The sequence below is a fragment of the Apodemus sylvaticus genome, chromosome 6 (assembly GCF_947179515.1).
Source record: "Apodemus sylvaticus chromosome 6, mApoSyl1.1, whole genome shotgun sequence".
Taxonomy (NCBI): domain Eukaryota; kingdom Metazoa; phylum Chordata; class Mammalia; order Rodentia; family Muridae; genus Apodemus; species Apodemus sylvaticus.
In genome coordinates, this window is record NC_067477.1 from 131,885,751 (window position 1) to 131,898,097 (window position 12,347).

The following is a 12,347-nucleotide window of genomic DNA, read 5'->3' on the forward strand; positions in this document are numbered from 1 at the left end:
CTGGGCCTACGCGGAGGCCGAGGCCGAGGGGTTCTCAGGTTCTTGGACATCCAGGCACCACTGGGAGTCACAGAAGAGCAGCATCTAGCCCAGGGCGGAGAGGCCTTCTACGGGAGACTAGACTGCGGCTCTGTAGGTGAAGGCCTTCTTCACAGCTCCCCACGGTAGAGCTTGATGAAAAGAGGCCATCCATGGCTCTAGACAGTTTATTGTCAGGGCAGAACATGGATGCGTAAAACCATACCCACTTCTCGTGGTAGGCCTGAGATTAAATACCTTTTGCCAGAAGGAATATCTGTGTACTGGTTGGTTTTGTGTGTCAACTTGACACAGGCTGGAGTTATCAAAGAGAAAGGAGCTTCAGTTAGGGAAGTGCCTCCATGAGATCCAACTGTGGGCATTTTCTCAATTGCTGATCAGGGGGGAGAGGGCCCCTTGTGGGTGGTACCATCCCTGGGCTGGTGCTCTTGGGTTCTATAAGAAAGCAGGCTGAGCAAGCCAGGGGAAGCAAGCCAGTAAGGAACATCTCTCCATGGCCTCTGCATCAGGTCCTGCTTCCTGACCTGCTTGAGTTCCAGTCCTGACTTCCTTTAGTGATGAACAGCAATGTGGAAAGTGTAAGCTGAATAAACCCTTTCCTCCCCAACTTGCTTCTTGGTCAGGATGTTAGTGCAGGAATAGAAACCCTGACTAAGACACCAGGTTTATATTGCTTTTGGTGTCTTGGAGCAAAGAAGAAGAGAAGGAGGGGGGAGGAGGAAGAGAAAGAGGAAGAAGGGGAGGAAGAAGAGGAGGAGGAAGGGCAAAAGAAGAAAAGGAGGAAGAGGAGAAAGGCAGGAGGAGGGGGAGAAGGAAGAGAAGGAGGAGGACTCCCTTAACAGATTAGAACATATATAGTCCAACTAATTTTGCAGTGGTGATAGTAGGGGTTCTTAGGGTTTGGTGAGCAGTGAAATCTAGAGTGTGAGATGGTTCAGTAAGGTAAACAATGCTTGGTACTCAAGTCCCACAACCTGAGTTTGATCCCTGAATTCAAGGCAGAAGGAGAAAACCCAGCTCCCAAAAGTCATCTTCTGAGCTCCATGTGAACACCGAGGCACATGCATGCATCACACACACACACACACACACATGCACACACACACACACATGCACACACACACACCTATACATATACACCTATACACACACATACATACATATTAGGTTTTGAGACAGTGTGGTGGTTTAAATATACTTGGCCCATGGGAAGTGGCACTATTAGGAGGTGTGGCCTTGTTGGAGTAGGTGTGGGCTAGTTGGGGGAAGTTCGTCACTTTGAGATCCTATCCTTAAGCTCCACCCAGGGCAGAAGAGACCCTCCTCCTGGCTGCCTGCAAAGACAGTTTCCTGATGATTGCCTTTGGATCCAGATGTAGAACCCTCAGCTGTTTCTCCAGCATCATGTCTGCCTGTGTGCCACCATGCCTCCTGCCGTGGCTATAATGGACTGAACCTCTGAAACTGCGAGCCAGCTCCAGTTACATGTCCTCCTTTATAAAAGCTGTCTTGGTCATGGTGTCTCTTCATAGCAATGAAACCCTACGAAACTTCTCTACGAGACCAGGCTGGCCTTGATCTCACAGAGACCCATATGCTTCAGCCTCCCAACTGCTGGGATTAAAGGCATATGTTGCCACCATCACCACCCGGCTCCTATAATTTCAACCAAGTAAAAACATCTATGGGACAATGCTTAATAAAATCACAAAGCTGTGACAGCAATTGCTAAGAATGTCAGCTACTAATGTGTTACCATTCCATGGTGTGGTGTCAGGGGGTCTCAGGACAGACAACCTGTCTGTAGGACAAAGGGGGACTGGGAACAAGCTTTATTTGGCTTACCAGAACCAGCTTACAAAATATTTACATTTTAAAAGGACGATTTACCTTCATGGTGGGCAAAATTTACAGAACTAAATCGTTTAGAAAGACCCTGCTTTGTAACTTCTAGTGAAAACTTGGAAGCTCACCTGGCGGCCCTGTTTTCTTTACGGCTGCACCACCCGTCTCTCTTAGGATGTCTCTGGAGTCTTCTGTTCCCACCATTCCCGATGCTACGCCTTAGTGTCCACACAGGTGGAGGCTAGCTGCCAGATTGGCCCTGACTCAGTTCACTCCCTCTAGCTACCGACCGAGCGGCCTGTGCATGGCAGTCGGATAGGATGGGTCTGCTGAACTCTTGGTAGGTCCACGGTGCAGCCGCAGGGCTGCGGTCTGCAGGGGCAAACCCACTTCAAAGCGGCAGCATGAAGCCAAAGCCCATTCTCTGCTACGGGAGAATTTCAAGCACGCCCCAAAGTAGAGAAATGGCAAGGTTAGGCTCTGTGTGTCTGCGGCTGTGTGCGGCATTGTTTCAGCCCGCTGTCCCACTGGAGCAGGCCCAAGGAAATGCAAGCTGTGCAGTAATTAAGAAACAGATAATCACTTTCTATTTTTAATTTAATTGATTTATTAAAATTTTAAAAAATGTTTATTTTATTTTATGTGTGTTGCACACACACACACACACACACACACATTACCAAATGTGTGCCTGGTTCCCGAGGAGGTCAGAAAAGGCCTCAGATCCACGGAACTGGAGCTGCAGATGGTTGTGAGCTGTTATTCAGGTGCTGGGAACTGAACTAGGATTTTCTACAAGAACAGCGAGTGCTTAGTCCATCATTCAGCCTTCTCTCCAGTCCTATTTATTTATTTATTTATTTATGATAGGGTCTCATGTACCCAAGACTAGCTTCGAACTTGCTATGTAGGTAAGGCTTGCCTTGACGTTTTGATCATACTGACTTCACCTCCCGAGTGCTGGGGTTGTGGGCGTGCGCCACCCCCACGGCACCTGGCTCCTGTTTACTTTTCTCCCCTCCATCCCCATCTCTTTCTTTCTCTTTTGGACAAGGCCTTGGTGAGTAACTTACCTAGGCTGCCCACCCTAAGTCAGATATTCTCCCTCCCTCTCTCTCACCCTCTCTCCGAAGTTCATTAAACACAAAACGATGCCCCCACTTTACTGAGGCGGCTGACCATATCTTCCCTCTGAACTGAAAGGCTGGGCTCGTTCTTGTCTTTCTGCTCTGGATGTTTGGGTGTGTGGACATCCTTCTTGGTTACTGTTCTAAAGAATGATCTACAACAGAAGTACTTTGAGTTTAAATGAGAAAGTTTATTAAATAGAGCGTAGCAGCTACAGAGAACCAATAAATAGCAAAATATTACCAAATTAGGTACTCAAGACTTCTAGCAGAGGGCCTGGAGAGCTGGATCCGTGGCTAAGAGCCGGCTGCTTTCTCGGCGGCCCAGATCAATTCCCAGCACCACATTATGTGGCTCAAAATCTCCTTAGTGTCAGCTCCAGACGCCCTCTTCTGGCCTTCTCTGGTACCCACACTCACATGTACAGACCAGCCACACTTGTCTGGTTCTTATATTTTAAAACATGTCAACAGGTTCTTCTAACCCAAGTACAACTGTATTGATTCCTTGAAATTCAACCACAATCCAGAAGGTTCTTTCTTCATGGCTTCTGGTACATATATTTCACTTGGAAATCCTGCCTGTGGCAGGGGCGGCCTGGAGATACTGCTCAGTTGCTACTGTGCTTGTTAAGCATGCACAGAGCCTTTGGTTTGACACCTCCAGCATCACAGAAAGCAGGAGTGGTGGCACATGGCTGTAACCACAGCACCTGGGAGGTCGAGAGAGGAGGATCAGAAGTTCCAGGTCAAAAAGAACTCAGTCTCAGATAAAAACAAAATCCACAGTGGGGAGGAGACAGGATCTCACTGTTGTACCAGAAGTCACTGTGAGGATTCCCACCAGGCCCCAGACTCTGTGGGGCTGATCATGGTGGGGAGCTGCTATACCGTAAACGGTCACGTTGGGCGGGCGCAGTTGAAATGCCAGAGACATCCAGGCAGAGAGGGACCGGGAGGATGAAAGCAACCATTAGAGAGAAGCAGGCAGACAACAGATCTGAAGGCATCTAAATCCGCTTTTCCTTTCTTCTCTGAGGCTCAGATCCAGGGCCTGTGTGCACAAAGCTCTGCTACTGCCAAGGTCGTCTTTTTGTCACTGTTGTTTTCTTTCTTTCTTCTTTCTTTCTTTCTTTCTTTCTTTCTTTCTTTCTTTCTTTCTTTCTTTCTTTCTTTCTTTCTTTCTATTTCTTTAAAAAAAGATTTATTTATTATTATATGTAAAGTACACCATAGCTGTCTTCAGATGCCCCAGAAGAGGGCATCAGATCTGTTATGAATAGTTGTGAGCCACCGCGTGGTTGCTCAGATTTGAGCCCAGGACCTTCGGAAGAGCAGTCAGTGCTCTTAGCCATTGAGCCATCTCTCCATCTCATCACCATTGTCGTCGTTGTTTTCAAGACAGGATAGCTCTGAGTAGCCCTGACTGTCCTGAACCAGACTATAGACCAGGCTGGCCTTGAACTCAGAGATTCATCTATCTACCTATCTGAGTGCTGTGCTATGCTCTGTACCTGGTTTCTCTCTCTCTCTCTCTCTCTCTCTCTCTCTCTCTCTCTCTCTCTCTCTCTCTCTCTGATTTCTTATTTCAAATTCCTTTCTGGCTAAATTGAAAATTACCATAATCTCTGTCTCTGTCTCTCTCTGTCTCTCTCTCTCTTTGGGTGTTTTGTTTTGTTTTGTTTTGTTTTGTTTTGTTTTGTTTTGTTTTGTTTCCGAGACAGGGTTTCTCTGTGTAGCCCTGGCTGTCCTGGAACTCACTCTGTAGACCAGGCTGGCCTTGAACTCAGAAATTCACCTGCCTCTGCCTCCCAGAGTGCTGGGATTACAGGCATGCACCACCACTGCCCCGCTTTTTTGTTTTTTTTCAAGACAGGGTTTCTCTGTGTAGCCCTGGCTGTCCTGGACCCCACTCTGTAGACCAGGCTGGCCTCAAACTCAGAAATCCACCTGCCTCTGCCTCCCAGAGTGCTGTGATTAAAGGCGTGTGCCACTACTGCCTGGCTTACCATAATCTTTGATTAAACTGCTCTGAGGCTACATACTTGTGCTTTTGTACGCACCAAGAGCTCTCTGGTGGCACGTTGGCTGTCTTCACTGACGGAAGGGGTCTCAGAGGCAGCTTATCTTTCACCCACATGGCTGAGTTGTGTATGGAAAGTTTAGGAGGTGGCCATATTTGTACCCATCCCCTGCCCGCACCCTTGCCAAGCCCTGTGTGCCTGTCCGATGGCAGTTCTCATGCTCTCCATAGCAGTCTTGTCAGACTTGGATCTCTCAGAGTGACTTCAGGACACTCTTTTGGTTTGCTTATTTTGAGGCAAGGTCTCACTATATAGCCCTGGCTGTCCTGCAACTCCACATAGACAAGGCTGACCTTGAACTCCCTGCCTTGTGAGTGCTGGGATTAAAGGAGTGTTCACCATGACCAGACAGACTCTTTTTTAAATACATATTTTATTTTGTGTGTTTGCATGCATGTGCATGCGGGCATGCGGGCAGGTGTGTGTGTGTGTGTGTGTATGTGTGTGTGTATGTGTGTGTGTGATGTAGAGATCAGAAAACAACTTTTGGAAGCGGGTTCCCTCCTTCTAGCATGTGAGTCCCAGGGATCGAACTCCAGTTGTCCTTCTTGGTGTCAAGTTTTACTCTGTCACTGTTCCACTTCTTAGCCTCTCCACTCTCTTCTCCACACTAAACCCAAACAAAACACGTCAGAGCCTTCGCCTCACAGTTTTCACTTGAACGCACGCTGAAGTGCAAAGGGCTGCAGTGGCTCTGAAGGCCCCACATGTCTAAGCTGGCCTCTGCCCGCCTGCTCGGCCCTGACTGGTTGAATGCAGTTGTCCACCCCACCCCACCCTCGTTAGCTCTTGCTCCGTACACTCATGATCACCTCAAACTACCATGTCTGTGGTGCACACCTACAGAGCCAGCCCTTGAAAGGCTGAAGCAGGAGCATTGCCACATGTTTGAGGCCAGGCAGAACTGCATAGTGAGTATCACACTATCCAAGGTACCTCCCCAATGGGAGCTCACACATTTATCCAAGTGCTAATGGTCCATCTCCCACCATTCGGTGGTTAGGGCCCATGGTGCCAGTCAGTAAGCCCACGGCACATGCAGAATGAACAGAAGCAAGCTATAGAAATAACACGTGGGCACAAACTCTGAAGCTAAGTGAGGAACTATTGCCCAGTGTTCAGGCCCTGGGAGTGCTGGGCCTCGAACCATGGGGCTGTCATTCTGAAGAGTGCGGCCTACACTGGGTTCTAGGGAGAAGCATTGCTGTGTAGTTCACAAACACAGGGATGCATGAGACCTGCAGGCTCCCGGGCTGCAGTCCTCCAGCTGCTTGCCGCACACAGGAAGCCCACTAGCTGGATGTGGAGGAGAGGTAAGGACCGAGTGACCGGTTCTGAAAAATCCCCTGAGCCCCACAAACCAGCTTGGCCTGTCCCCCTAACTGAAGGGGTTCTGAGGGGACTAGCAGAATGTTTTTTGGCGGAAGCTGAGGTAGGAAAGTTTCTCATCCTAGGCTTTGGGTTTTAGCTTCTCTCAGCCCTGCCTTTGTATAACACTCGGCCCAGAAGGAAGGAGAAAAAAATAATGAAAAAAAAGTTTTATTTGTGGATTTGCATTTGTGTGCATGTGTGTGGACTGCCCATGCCTGTGAGTGTAGAAACCAGAGGAAGGCATTTAGACTCCTTTGTGCTGGATTAGAGGTTTGGGAAGGACGTGAGCTTGCTATGTGGGCAGTTGTCATGGTGGTGTGACAGGTACCACCTCTGGGCCATCTCTCTGAACCACTACTATCTGCTTTCCTGAAAACGTTTGCCATTCCCATTCCAGAGGAAGCGCACTAAGACTCCAGAAGGTTATCTAGTTGTACAACTCAAAGAGGAGTCGGCAGTGGGGAAGTCCGCCTGACCCAGAACACCAGGTTGGGTAGGTGTTTCTTTGGACCCTCGGACATGCTGTCAGACATGTCTTCTACCACACGGTGGCGCTGCGTCCCCGCCCCAGAAGGATTCCTTACAATGGGGCATTGATTGGAATGTCATCCTCAGCCTTCAGGGCTACCTGGGGCCCATGGGAATCTTTAGCATGGACTTAGACCATTTCCCCAGCATTCCCAAACACAACACCAGGAAAGACAGAGAGCTACTCCCACATACTCTATTAGCCAAGCACAGGCTTGGGCTAGAAGAACCGGGTCAGAAGAGGAAAGTCCCAAGTCCCGAGGACCCAATTAGATGACAAGGCAGACCGAATCTTCTCCCAATGTCTCTACCTGTGGACCACAGGCTGTCTTTGTGGGCCACTAGAATGGTCCCTAAGTGTATTCTCACTGTATCTACCATTTGGGAAAACAATAATTTGTTTTCTCTCCAGATGTTTATATAGGAATGTCCAAGAGCTTAGGCTGGGACCCGCCCTTGTAGATTCTCATCAAAATCAATTTCAAGGCAACAAAACTTTAAACCTTTTTCACAGGTTGGACCATAGCTTCTTGTGAGCTTTAGCTGCTTAGTGGTGGTCCTGGCCTGTGACACAAAGTTAGCGTATAAAGCTGGCTATGCAGCTTAGCAGCAAGACACTAAGTGCTGTGTGCGAAGGACCCGCTTGGATCCCAGGTACTGGAGGATGGGTGTGTAGGCATGTGTGCATCTGAACGCAAAGGGCACAGCTTAGTTCAGAACTTTCTAGAATAGGCCTCCCCAGGGCATCCCTAGCTCCCTGGAGGAGGTTGTCAAAGCACTGTGGCAAGCAGGTGGTCACGGGAAAGAGAGATGAGGGAGGACAGAGGGGGCTTTGGGAAGGGTGACAGAGGACAGGGGCCACTAAGGACACTTACTTGACTTTATAGCTCCGCCATTCTCTAGTTTCTGGAGACTGAGGCCAACAGAGGCAGCAATTCCTCTCTGGACATTTTTGCCCCTCCTCAGACCTGGACTTTCTGTAGCTGGGCCCGGAGGCTCATGCCTCTAATCTCAGTACTTGGGATGCCAAAGGCAAGAAGACTGCTGTGAGTTAGTTTAAAGCTACTCTGGGATACACAGTGAGTTCCAGATAACCCTAGGTTAGAGGATGACACCCTGTTGCAAAGAAACAAAGATAAATAAATGAAATATTTCGAATTCACCAACTGGTCATATAAAGCCGGTTTAAATGCCACCCTGTCAGTGGGCAAAGAGACACCTCGTTGGTGATGGTCTTGGATCAGTCAGGGCCAGAGCAGAAGGCAGTCCTTTGGTTATCCCAGCTTGATGCCTGGCTAGGTGGCCAAAGCTGTCTTATGCCCAGGACTCATAAAAATCAAATCAAATCCAGGCAGCACAGCGCAGGAGGAAGACAGACAAAGACCTTCAGACTGCCATGTCACTCACAGGCCTGACCTCCAGAGACCAGGACAGGCCACATGCACCCACTTAGCTCCACACTACACACTAAGAATGGAGGATGACACCCAGGTTATGCCTACAGCAGAAACCGCCCCGATGTGCAAGTCTGTGGTGCTCAGATGAGAGAGAGAGAGAGAGAGAGAGAGAGAGAGAGAGAGAGAGAGAGAGAAGTGGAACAGCTTGAGCATTGTGAAGAGAGATGGAACTGGAGACTCGAGGGTGGAGAGGAGGAGCCTGGTGTGAGTGTCCAGCCCTTGACCTGGGGCTATGGTGACAGCCTAGCCTGAGTTGTCGCTGAGGGCCACGGCTAGGTCCCTGGCTATGCAGCGGCAGGGCTCAGTGTTGATATCCGTGGTTCACATTACCACTACAGAGCAACGGGATGTCCCTGTTCCTGGCAGCCACTGGGGAGCACACAGATGTCCAGGGACCGTGCATACCTGGCCTCACTCCTCACTGGATGTAGCACTTTGGAGAGCTGGCCTCATCTCTCGTCTGTGGCAGCACTTGGGAGAGCAGGTCTGGAGCCTCGCCCAGGCAGCACAGAGAGGCTGGCCCTGGTGGCAGGGGTGTAGGTGAACTGGCCCCCAAGGGCATAAGTATGGGAGAGCTGACCCGTCTGCTGTGGGGTAGGCACGGCACAGAGATGACGCCTCCACCCGACTCCCACAGGGTCATGAGCTCAGGGGAGCTAGCCCTGCTCCTCACCAGCTGCAACACTCTGGAGATTCGGCCCCGCCTCTCAACTGGACGACTGTAGAGCTGACCTGCATTTGTCAGTAAGCAGCTTTGCAGCCCTAAGGACAAGAGTGTGGGAGAGCTGGCCCCACCACTTGTCTGCTGTGAGGTGGCATGGGCACAGGGGTGATGCCTTCCTTCCCTTGCCCCTCACCACCTGAAGCACTTGGGTGAGCAAGCCCCCAGTCACTCCTGGGCAGCACAGAAGGGCTGGCCTTGTCATGAGGTGGCATGGGTGAGGGGATGCCCCACCCCCACAGAACTGGGCCTGAAATCATGAGTCACCGGCACCTTGGGTGGGCAGCACAGTGGAGCTGGGTGTGGGTGAGCCAGCCCTGATAGCACCAGAGTAGGAGAGCTGACTTTGTCTCCCGAGCACGGTGGCACAGAGTGGGTCTAACCGGAGCAGTGCTGGAGAGCTTGCCCTGGTGGTGTGGATAAGGAATAGCTAGCGGACTGGTTAGTTCAGCTACCGCCCAGGCCCAGATTCAGGGTTCTGAATCAGCCCACCCCAAAAATCTATATAATCTGAGAATGGTTGGGAGGCATGAAAGGGCCAGTGCTGCTGTTCCAAAGCTACAGGATCTCTGTGACACAGGACAACAACAGGATAACCAGGAGGAGTCCCAGTGAGGCTCCAGTACTGATGGTGTCACAGAATCCCGAGGTCTCTATCCAGACCAATGACTCATTGCAATGAACATTTGCAAGTGAAGATGTGCAGACAGAGGAACAGACTGTGGGACACACTGACACACTATAGCTTCCACCGTGAGATGGTTTTATGCTTGGGTTTTGTTGTTGTTGTTGTTGTTTGTGTTTTATTTGTGTGTGTGTGGGAGGTTGCTAGGATGAAGGCAGAAATGAGGGGACAGGGAGTTATGGTGCAGGACTGGGGTGAATGATATGAAACTCAATGGTTCAATAAAAAGTTTTAAAAATCAATTTAAGTGTTCGATTCGTATTTAAAATGCCATTTAAAAACGAGATTCAACGATTTTATTCTTTGTGTGAATGTCTTGCTCGCACGTATTTATCTGTACCATGTGTGTACAGTGATGGTTGTGAGCGATGGATGTGGGTGTTGGAAACTGAAATTAGGCCTTCTGCAAGAATAGCAAGTGCTCTTGACTTCTGAGCCATCTCTTCATGCCCTTAAATTGATATTTTCACTCACTAGGCAATGCAAAAACAGATTCAACACTTGGTGTTTAAAATAAATATCGTTAGTGTGTTTTGTTTTTGCTTTTGCATTCACATATAAACACGAAGGACTGGGGTGTGGCTCAGTTGGTGGAGTCCTTTGATCCCTAGCCCTACTCGAAGCTGGGATGGTGGCGTATACACTTGCAATCTTGGTACTTAGACCGAGTACTCAGACAGATGCAGGGAGATCAGAAGTTAACGGCCGGGGCCAGTGAGATGGCGCAGCAGGGAAATGTGCCTGCTGCCGAGACTCATGATCTAATTTGGTCCCTGGGACTCACATGGCGGAAGAGGAGACCTGCCTCCTGAGGTGCCCTCTGACCTTCACGATTGCACTATGACATGTTTGCACACCTCCTCCAAATAAGTAAATCGATATTTTAAAAGGCTGAGGTCAACTATGCATAGTGGTGTATGCCTCTAGTCCCAACACTGGCAGTCGGATCTCTGAGTTCAGTTAGAGACCAGACTGGTCTACAGAGCTAGTCCCAGTTCAGCCAGGGACATGGAGAAACCCTGTCTCAAATCACTTCCCCTAACCAAAAAATAAAGTAAAATTAAATTAAATTAAAAACTCTACGTCATTCTTGGCAAATTCGAGGCCAGCCTGGGTTCCATGTGATCTGTCTTTAAAAATAAAAATAAAAAACCTAAATAACAATAAATACCACTTTGTTCTTAGCAGACCACTGTTCTGAGCACTGAGCTCTTGAGCCATCACTAGTCATGGGAGTCACGTGACATTAGATCGAGTGCTGTTCTTTCTTGGGTATCAATTTTTCACCTGTTGTCTTAGTTTGGGCCCCATTGCTGTGAAGAGACACCATGACCAAGGCAACTCTTAAAATAAAAGTAGTAAACTGGGGCTGGCTTACAGTCCATTATCATCACGGTGGGAGCACCGCAGTGCATGGTGGGAGCACGGCAGTGTCCAGGCAGACATGGAGCTGGAGGAGCCGAGAGTTCTACATCTTGATCCACGGGCAGCAAGGAGATTGTGTCTCACTGGACATGACTTGAGCACATAGGGCCTCAAAGGCCACTTCCTCCAACAAGGCCACACCTACTTCAGCAAGGCCACGTCTTCTAACAGTGCCAGGCCAAGCATTCAAACACATGAATCTTTTGGGGCCATGACTATTCAAACCACCACACCTGTACAGTTACACTTTGTAGCCACATGCTACAAAGATGAGGACCAGGGCCAGAGGGAGGCTCCACACTTAACAACTCCTCATGAGAGAGTTTGATCCCTGAGATGCACAGTGGAAGGAGAGAACCCCCTGACAGTTCTAATCTGACATTGTCTTTAGTTTGGTTCCTATGGCTGGGATGAAATGCCAAGACTGAAGGCACCTTGGAGAAGAAAGGGTTCATTTGGCTCCCACTTCTAACTCCCAGTCTGTCACGGAGGGAAGTCAGAGAGGCTCCAGGGAAGACCCTGGAGTGGCAGATATGGAGGAATGCTGTCTGTTGGCTCTCTCATAGCCATGCGCAATAGCTTTTTTATACAGCCGAGGCCCACTTGCCCCGGAAATGGTGCCTCTCACAGTGGGCTAGGCCCTGGTACAATGGTTAAGACAGTCAATACAGTCCCTGACAGCCGTGTTTAAAAAAACAGACCAACGTGATAGAGATAATGACTCAACTGAGACACGTTCAGGTGATTCTATACTGTGTGTTCACTAGAACAGACATCTACGCACACACCCCTTTCCCCTCATTATACACCTCCCCTCCCTCCCTTTCTCTTTCTTTCTCTCCCCCATCTGTCCTTCTTACAGTGAGTGGGCTTAGAGGATTGGGGATTTGCTCTGAAAGAGACTCCTAATGTGATCATAGACTTAACAGAAGTATCCAGACGACTGGGATAAAGAATGTTCCTCGCCATGTCCATGCAGTCTAGGAAACAATAACAATTAAAAGTTGGGCTGGAGAGATGGCTCGGTGATTAAGAGCACTGACTGCTCTTCCAGAGGTCCTGAGT

The 12,347-nt window shown here is 49.3% G+C and overlaps 1 non-coding gene across 1 annotated transcript; it reads left to right on the forward strand.

Moving 5' to 3' along the window:
* The first annotated feature begins 8,186 nt into the window (after positions 1-8,186).
* On the forward strand, positions 8,187-8,327 carry LOC127688215 (small nucleolar RNA SNORA48). The gene has a single exon (XR_007978626.1). It is a non-coding gene; the product is annotated as a small nucleolar RNA SNORA48 (small nucleolar RNA).
* The last annotated feature ends 4,020 nt before the right edge of the window (positions 8,328-12,347 follow it).